This window comes from Manis pentadactyla, chromosome 15 (assembly GCF_030020395.1).
Source record: "Manis pentadactyla isolate mManPen7 chromosome 15, mManPen7.hap1, whole genome shotgun sequence".
Lineage (NCBI taxonomy): Eukaryota > Metazoa > Chordata > Mammalia > Pholidota > Manidae > Manis > Manis pentadactyla.
Window position 1 is genome coordinate 7,378,092 of NC_080033.1, and position 8,930 is coordinate 7,387,021.

Sequence of the window (8,930 nt, forward strand, 5' to 3'; positions counted from 1 at the left end):
AACAGCAATAAAACTGATTCAACTGTAATTTCAGTGAACAGCTCTCTGAAAACATTCTAACTCTCAAAGTATGTAGTTATATAAATTTTTTAAAAAATCTCTATTGCCTATATACACCATAAAGTTGTCAGAAGTCAAAGTGCTTTGATACAGCTTCTAGTGATGCTTTCATAGGAAAGTGCCACCTAAATTTGTCTTTCAGTACTATTTTGACTTTCACATGGCTTTAATCCTTAAAAATCAAATAGGTACTAAAAATAATAAAGGTAATCAAAACACCATGTATATGACAAATCAGTAATTTAGTATATGGCATTAAAGCAAAGGGAACTCACTGAGTCATTAAAACACACACAACCAAACACTAACCCAATTATTGATCCACAGTGAAACCTTGCCTAAGTTTCCAGTGATAATGACCATTTTCCTTCCCACTTGCAGTTAAGGGGAAATTCACCTGGCGGCATAACCCTGCTTAGACAGGCACGTGCATCATAAATGAAAATCAAGATTGGAACATTCCCTATGACTCATTTGCTTTTCTAACTAAGGACTATCCAATAATGATTATTTCCTTGAATTAACTACATTTTTTTTTTCATTTTAACTGTTATGGTAATTTCAATTTGGGAAATCCAGAGGATTAGAATGCCAACACACTTAGCAGTAATAGGTGATAAATTGCCTATTTACTTACTTCTATAATTTAATTTATAATGTGTTTTTTCCCCCACTGGCCTTGTGTTGTTCTCTGGTCTCTATTCAGCTTATAGAATAGATGATAATAGAGTGTGCTTACTTAAAAAAACTTTTATTTGAAGGATGATTAGATTTTGTATGAAGAAAATACATATTGAAATGACTTTCCTTCATGGTGTTTACCCAATGTAAAACCTTTTACAAGATGTGCATGTATGGGGAGAGGAAGGTTGTTGACAATAAGGAGATTGTAAAGAAATGAAATGAAGAGGAGAAAGAAAGGCTTTGCTTTAAATCATCTCAAAGAGCTAGTTAGTCTAGCTACGAAGACCTGAGACGGGCCACTTACCTGGTGTGGAAGGGGCCCGGTCTTGGGGGAGAGCACCCGGAATGGCTGTGCGAGTGCCCTGACGCATACTCAGCCCTGAAGGCACATTAACCATGTGCACAAATCAGAAAGAAAAAGAAGAAAAGCTTTGTCTTGGTAGTGTTTTCTCACTGCAAATTCTGTCTCTGTTGACGCCACTGCTTTCTCAACCATGGAGTCCATTTTTGTGCATATAACCTGGCAACTGTCCTCATTCAAAATCTCACATGTTTATCATCTTTATTCTTAAAATGTAATCCAGAAGGTGGTTAAATTCAAACTTTAAGACTCCCTTTAGACTCCAAACTTTGCTTGCTTTGTCCACAAGGAGTTATATATGCCATTTGTTACCCTTTTCTCCTATGGGACCATTTCTTCTCCAAATGTTTTTGTGTCTATCTCAGTGTCTTTCATATAATAAAGGGCAAATGGAATCGATAGAGGTTTAAACTATGTTTTAAAGAAATAATAACCTAAAAATATTACACGTTCTGATACCAGATATAGAGATTAATACACTGTCTGAGATTCTGAGCACCAGGACCATACTTGTGTGCATCCATGATTTTTGATATTTGTTTCAGTCAAGATCTCATTTTTGTGGCATATATCACACAGTGTCTTGGAAAGCATAAGTAATATTAACCACTTTTGATCCCCATATTTTCCTTTTCCTTTTGCAGACCTCTTCTTTGTCTTACAAAATTGAATAAGTAAAAAATCATATAAGTGATGCAGCAAACATTAATTACTAAATATTCAGAAAAGCAAATATTAACATTTAGTCAGTTTACTCTATGTTGAAGAATCATGTGCTCACTCTCCAGGCTGGTTATTCTGCCTCCCTCTGAAGATTCACCAGTATTAATTTGATATTATCTTTCCAGTGTTCATTTCATATTTCATTACAGAAAAATGTATCATACTGATTTATGGATTTAAGTGAATGTAAATACTATTATGTCATATGCATGATTAAGCAAAATGTTTTTTCATTCAAAGTCATACCTAAAATGTATCCATTTTAACACGTAGATTCAGCTCATATATTTAATTCTGTAGAATATCATGTTATATAATACATTATACTTTTTTACTGATAGACTTCTAATTTTTCCCCAAATGTTGGCACAGCAATTCTCCCTGGAAAATATTTTTCCATTCCTTTCCAATGATTTTGGACCATTTTGTTTCAAGTATAGGTCTTGTGCACAACATGAAACTAAGCTAGATTTTTAATTTAATTGGATAAACTTTCTGAATAGCTTATTTGCTTTCCTTCCATTTATTTTGATTTATTTCTGACATGTTAATTTTTATCTTCTATTTAGCATGTTTGTTTCTCTTTGTCCCTCCTTTCCTATCCTTTCTCTCACTGACCAAGTATTCTTCTATTCTTTCCCTTTCTATTGATTTGCCTGTTCTAATATTTTTCAATTACCATTAATATTTTTAAGGTTTATTTTTAACAATGAGGTAGTCAATACCTTTATTCTCTTATATGTTGTAAATATCCTAGAATGCCTTAACTTTGGGCTCCCTAATTCCATTTTCCAATATTGTGTTTCAGAAGTTTCATATTTTTAATTCCCCAAATAAGTATTGTTACAGTCAACATTTAAGAAGATGTTAATATTTGCTGCTTGGATTGATTTCTTTGTCTACCATTGCCTCTGACATAAGACAGAATTTAATATTCAATAATTTCCTGATAGAACTATTAAAGAACTAACACTATGGGAAAAAATGAAGAAATAAAGAGTTGCAAGAAGGGATGGTGAGCAAAGAAATCAGGTAAGAAGGGTACCTCTTTAAATTTAAAACTTTGTTTTTAAAATTTCTCTTTGTGTTTTATTGGGGTCAGAGTGAATGCGCTCTGAGCTTTTCCTGGTTTGGGAAATTTATTGTTTTCCGGTTTTGTTGTGTTTCCTTTGTATGTGTGTGTGGATGGGTTCTCTGTCAGTTATCTTCTGTTTGCCTTTCCAGATTCATTCTCAACCCCCTCCCTGCTGCTTTCTGCCGCGGATGTCTGACGAGTACGGAATTGCTTCTCCGTTTTTGGCTTCTCACTGGTTTTGCCCATTGGGAAGCTGCACCTGGGGATGGAGGAACAGGGCAGAGCAAAGGTAGGATATTTATCAACTGAGAGTCCTTCTGGGCTGATAACGTCTCCCTGCCCGTCCTCTTGTGCCCACTGCCCCCAGCCCTGGGCTACTACACCTCCCCCGGGGCAGCACAGACCCCACTCCCACCTTTGTAAATAGTCACTTTGTAAATAAACCTTCTTTTAATTATTATAATTTGAGTGTGGTATTTATTTCTGTTGGGATAAACATTTTGTAATCTATTTACAAATTTTTTTTAGATGTTGGGATAGGAAAGAAGTATATTTGTGATAGAATATAAACATCAAAGATGTATAAAGTTCAACCTTATTAATTATTAAAATCTTTGTATTTTTATTTTTATACATTAAATCTATTATGCTTAAAGATTAGTAGTTCTGTGTTTAACTATCCATACTCATTTATGTATTTGCTCATTTCTCTTTGGATTTCCAACTGTTTTAAAAGTAGGTATCATTACCATATATTTAAATATACAGAATTTTGATTCATAAATCCATATTTGAATAGTCTATTTGACTTTTATTCACATTATTTCTCTTATTTCTCATGGGTATGTAATATCCATAGGTATTAATTTTTTTTTTCCTTTTTTTTATTGGATTGATTTAAATATTTTATTTGAAGAAATATTCTGAAGACTATAGTTTATTGATAGGAAAAATATAAAGCATACATATTTAAAGATCATTTTGTACTGACATTATAGGGAATAGATTTCTCCAAGTAACAAAGTTAGTTCTCTAGTGCTACAAGTGGAATGCATTCTGCAGAAACATGGTTTTACCTTCAAATCTGAGCACATTACCCTTACATCAAAAATAAAACAGAATAAAAAGCACAACTTTGATTAGTTTAAGTTTAAATCTTAGTAGATGGCCCACATCTGATTTGTTGAAGAGTAAGTTCTTTTATTTATCTTTTCAAGGAAGTACTTATTTTTTTCACTTCTTTCTGTGCATCTTTATCCTCTTTGGTTACACATGGAAGCAACATTGTCAGATTACAGAACTTCTCAGCATCGTTGATTTGCTCAAGATTGACATAACACTTGGCCAAAAACGTGTAATTGGATATAGAAAAACCAGGGTATAGTTCTTCAACCTTAAGGAAATTTTGTAAAGCTTCTTGTATAGTTGAGGATGGTATTTTTCCAAACAGAGTAGCAGCCATTTTTTTTCAATCCAGCTCAGTTTTGAGACAGTATAACAGTATCTTCCCTTCAGGTAATACAAAAAGGGTTCTTCAGGTAAAAATTCAATTGCTTTATCTAGATGTTCCTTGAAGCGATGTCCATAGTTGATTTTGTTTTGTAAGCCTTCAAACTCAGACATATAGCCACACAAAACAGCATACCACAGATGACAATATCCATTCATGGGTGCTCTAGTTATAGCTTTTTCACCTAATGTCTTTCCAATATTAGCATAATGTTTCTTTTCTTGAGTATTTGTAGATAGCTCATACATGTCTCCATAAGCACGAGCAAACCGCCAAATAAACTCTATTTCATCTCTAAACTTTTCTTTGTGGTCACAAAGTAGTTCAAAACTCTCCGTCTTGCTAGACTCGTTCATACGTAAGTTATCTGCTTTCTGAAGAAGGACATCTAAATTTAAGTCTTGCACACGTGTGTTAAATGCTTTAGAGACTGGGAAACTCTGTTCTTCTGTGTCAGTATTAGCTGTAATATACCCTCCTTCACTTTCTGCTTCCTCTGAACTATTACTTGCTGCTGAATGTTGAGCCGTGGCAAGTCTTCTTTTTCTAGCTCTGTGCTGAGGACTTATCTTATGGACAGTTACCTTTCCTCCATGTTCACCTTGAATATATTCCTCCAGCTTTGGGATGGCTTCTTTAAGAACTCTGATCTCCTTTTTGAGTTCTTCCGTATTTGTCAGTAATTCAACTTCTCCAATATCTGAAGTTGCCTTCCTTGAAAGATGGCTGCTGTTCCTTGGCCATATTCATCTTGCAAAGTCATCGAATCAAATGTATTACCCAGAGAAAGAAACTTAGGTGAATTCATTGCTGTCCTTGGTTTGCGAACCTTGTGGAACCACAGAAGCAGCAAGCTGATTCCAGTAGTTCCCACCATGATGCCAAGGATCAGCTCTTTGTTGGTGGAATGAGGCATTTCTTGTTTTTTGTTACTGTGCTCGCTGTGGTTTCCCTGTAGTTCATGGCTGGGGACCGGGGACCTGCGGGCGAGGCGGGCACAAAGGAAGCGGCGGGCGGCAGTGGTCCCCGAGCCCGCGGGTCCCGAGGTCCGGCACCACGGCTGCCGCGTCCTGACCCAGATGGCAGAGCCGCCCCCTCCGCGGCTCCCGCCTCCTGTTTTTTTCCTGTTTAAATTTACATATAATTTCCAAAACTCTTGACTTTTAACATCTCGTTTGTTTAAATTTCTCTCTTGTCAGTAAGATAATTTGATATCCTTTGCTTCTTTTATCAATAACAATAGGAATAATAAACACACAATGTTTCCATGTGCTGGTACTTCTAAAAGCTTTTCTCATTTAAGATAATGTAATCATTATCATGACCCTGTGGATGGATATATTATAATATCTCTTTTATAAATGAGGAACTAAAGCTCAGAGTTTTAAAACAAAGTCAAACACCTGCAAACATTAGACCAGGTTTGCCTACTCAGGTTGTCTGCCTCCAAAGTCTGTATTCTTAGCCACTAGACGACATTACTGCTCCTAATAGCAAATTTAAACCATTGGATGGCATATCCCGTATGTGTGGTCTATGTCTATTATCTTGGGTTAGGATTTCTTTTAGTGAATAAAGGCAAAAAAGATATTTTTCATCTCCTGCTATTTAAGATGAAGAAATTGGTGTGTTCTTGCTTTATCTCTCTCTTTCTGAAACTGTTAATTTAATGTGGGTTAATAGTAGCTGAGAATAATTTTTTTTTTACTTTTAATTTCCATTTTTATACTTCAACAAATAATTCATGTTTGTTTCTCAATTCAGTGTTTCACCTTTGAAAAGCAATTCCCTCTATTTTAAACTATACTTACAATTTCTTCAGTCCGTTAATGGTTATGTCTACTTAGCATGTATTACTGCCTTTTCACTCTTTTTCTCAGTTACTGCTTAAATGTCTTCTGACAGGTCGCATTTCACCATTACATGTCATAAATGCAGTCAAGCACACTCGTAAGTAAAAGAACTGAGTAAAATTACTTTAGTAAAAATAATTACTGAAACTAAAAAGTTTTTTAAGTAACAAAAGAGGGTCCATGTTTACTGACCCTCTGTTTTCATCAGTTATAGGTAAAAGATACAGAAGTCACATCCTCAATAAACACAGCCTTTAGTTTCATACTTCACACAGCTTTTTGAAACAGCAGTCAATGGCACTTTTATAATTCAGGATTTTTCAGAGCTTAGAGGGAAGAAATGATCACATCTGGGTTACTAAGAATCTTAAATATCTATTATTTGCCCCTGAACCTTACACTACATAAATCTGAACAAAACCTTCTTAGAGCAAAGAAAATTCCAGTATTTCCTTTATAGCATTGCTATCAGTATCTCTGATAAACTAGGATACTATTAACAGGAAAGGCCACTGGGGCCTGGAAGAACCAGTGTTCCTCGAAAAACATGCATGAATTTACCACGTCCCCATAGGGAAAACCTGTCACTTGGCCCGGAAAAAAAAATATGACCACTTATGTTAATTGCTTAGAATAGACAGAAAGCGCCAGCATCAACTGAATTGTGTCTGTCCTAATAATATCAAAGTAACTATTTTCTGTCATTACCAGGAAGGTGAGTGTTTGGGGTTAATCAAATACTTAGATCTCTACTTATATTAACATGCGGATTTGTGGTTTTCTATGAAATTTATGTTAATACTGCAGTGAACTCAATTCAATTTTTGTTGTAGAGTTCAGGAAGCATTTCTTTATCTTCGTCTTTGAATCAGAATCATCATTATGAACCACTTCTTACAAATGTAGCATATGGATACCAGTTAAAGCATTCTGGTTGGTAACAGTGAGTTCACAGGAATCGATGCTGTCAAGGCTTTTGCTTCTGTGTAGTCTCCCTTTTATTCTTCTTAAAGAAGGTTTTCCTTGGCTGACACTAGAAGTAGCACCATTGGGATTTTCAGAGGATGGCGTTACCCACAGCTTCCTCTTGAGCGGCAGGAGGCTGCCGCGGTTGGAGGGGGTGACGCCGATGGCCAGCTGCCCCACCGTCAGGTACTTCTGGTACTTCATCTTGTCCCCGCGCCACTCGCGGGCAGGGCCCCGCCGCCGCCGGCGCCGCAGACACAGCCGCTCCAGGCGCCGCATAGATCAGCTCTGGGCCATCCGCGGCCGCCGCCGCCCCCGCCGCCGCGGCCGCGCGTGAACGGGGCCCCCGCTCCCGCCGCCGCCGCCGCCGTGCGTGCCCAGCCGCTCCCGCCGCCGCTGCGCGTTGCCCGCCGCGCCCGTCGCCGCCGCCCGCACCGCCCCTCCGCCTCCGCAAGCCGCGGCCCCGCAGCGAGCGCCCGGCGGGCGGCCGGGCGTGTGGGACCCCGGCGCTGGGAGCCGCCCCTGCCCACTGGCACCGCCCGGCCCTACGTCCCCGTAGCAGAGAATAATTTTTAATGATACAATGTTAAAAGAATTATTTTTGCTCTGTTTTCCTCAATTTCTGCCACAGGGACGAATACCAACTATTCCAAAAGATTTATATTTTTGTATACTTGATATTCATTTCTCATGTAATCTTTGTCTTTACTAGGATTTTTCAGTGTTATTTCATCTTTCTTATAGCTTGATTATATTTGTATGCAAACGTATTTATTCTTATGTCTACATTTATATCTGATATAATTATAAAATATATTCATATTCATACAAGACTATGCATATTGATTCTTATTCCCTACAAATTTAATAATGGATTCCCATTGGCCTTTAATATAAACTATATGAGAATGAGAATAGAATTCTTGGTTTTTGAACAAATTTTCTCAAACTAAGTTTCTCAAAACCAGTATCTTTCAACATTTATATTGAAAGAGGAAAGTCTAATAGGAGTCAAGTTTTTCAGGTTTTTGTGGGGGGTAGATTATTTTTATTGAGTTCCATATAATAAAATCCATAAATCTTAGTGTACAACCCAGTGAATTTTGACATGTATTTACACTTAAGTGCCCATGACGCAGATTAACATATCAAACGTTCTCACTAAATTTTATCCCCAACAACTATTTCACCATCCCTTCAAATCCCATCCCATATATGGCAACCACCAATCTGTTTTTCATCTATGAGTCTATTTTATTTCTGCTTTTCTGTTTTTCTTTTTTTAGATTCCACATATAAGTGAAATCATGTGGTATTTGTCTTTCTCTGACTTATTTCACTTAGGATAATGCTAAGTCCACCCATGATGTTTCAAAAGGCAAGATTTCATTCTTATGGCTGAATAATACTCCATTGTATACATGTACCATGTCTTTATCCATTCATCTATAAACGGACACTTAGGTTGCTTCCATATCTTGGCTATTGTTAATAATGCTAGTATAAATATAGGAATACTTATAACTTTTGAATTAGTGATTTTGTTTCCTTCAACGTAAATTCCCAGAGGAGGAGGGGATACTTCCAAATCCATTCTATGAGGCCAACATCACTCTAATGACAAACCAAAGACAATATAAAAAAATTAAATTAAAGACCAACATTCCTGATGACATAGATACAAAAATCTTCAACAAA

General features: G+C 36.8%; 1 pseudogene; it reads right to left on the reverse strand.

The window, feature by feature from the left end:
- Window positions 1-3,858: 3,858 nt before the first annotated feature.
- On the reverse strand, window positions 3,859-5,400 carry LOC130680894 (regulator of microtubule dynamics protein 2-like; annotated as a pseudogene).
- Between the last annotated feature and the right edge of the window lie 3,530 nt (window positions 5,401-8,930).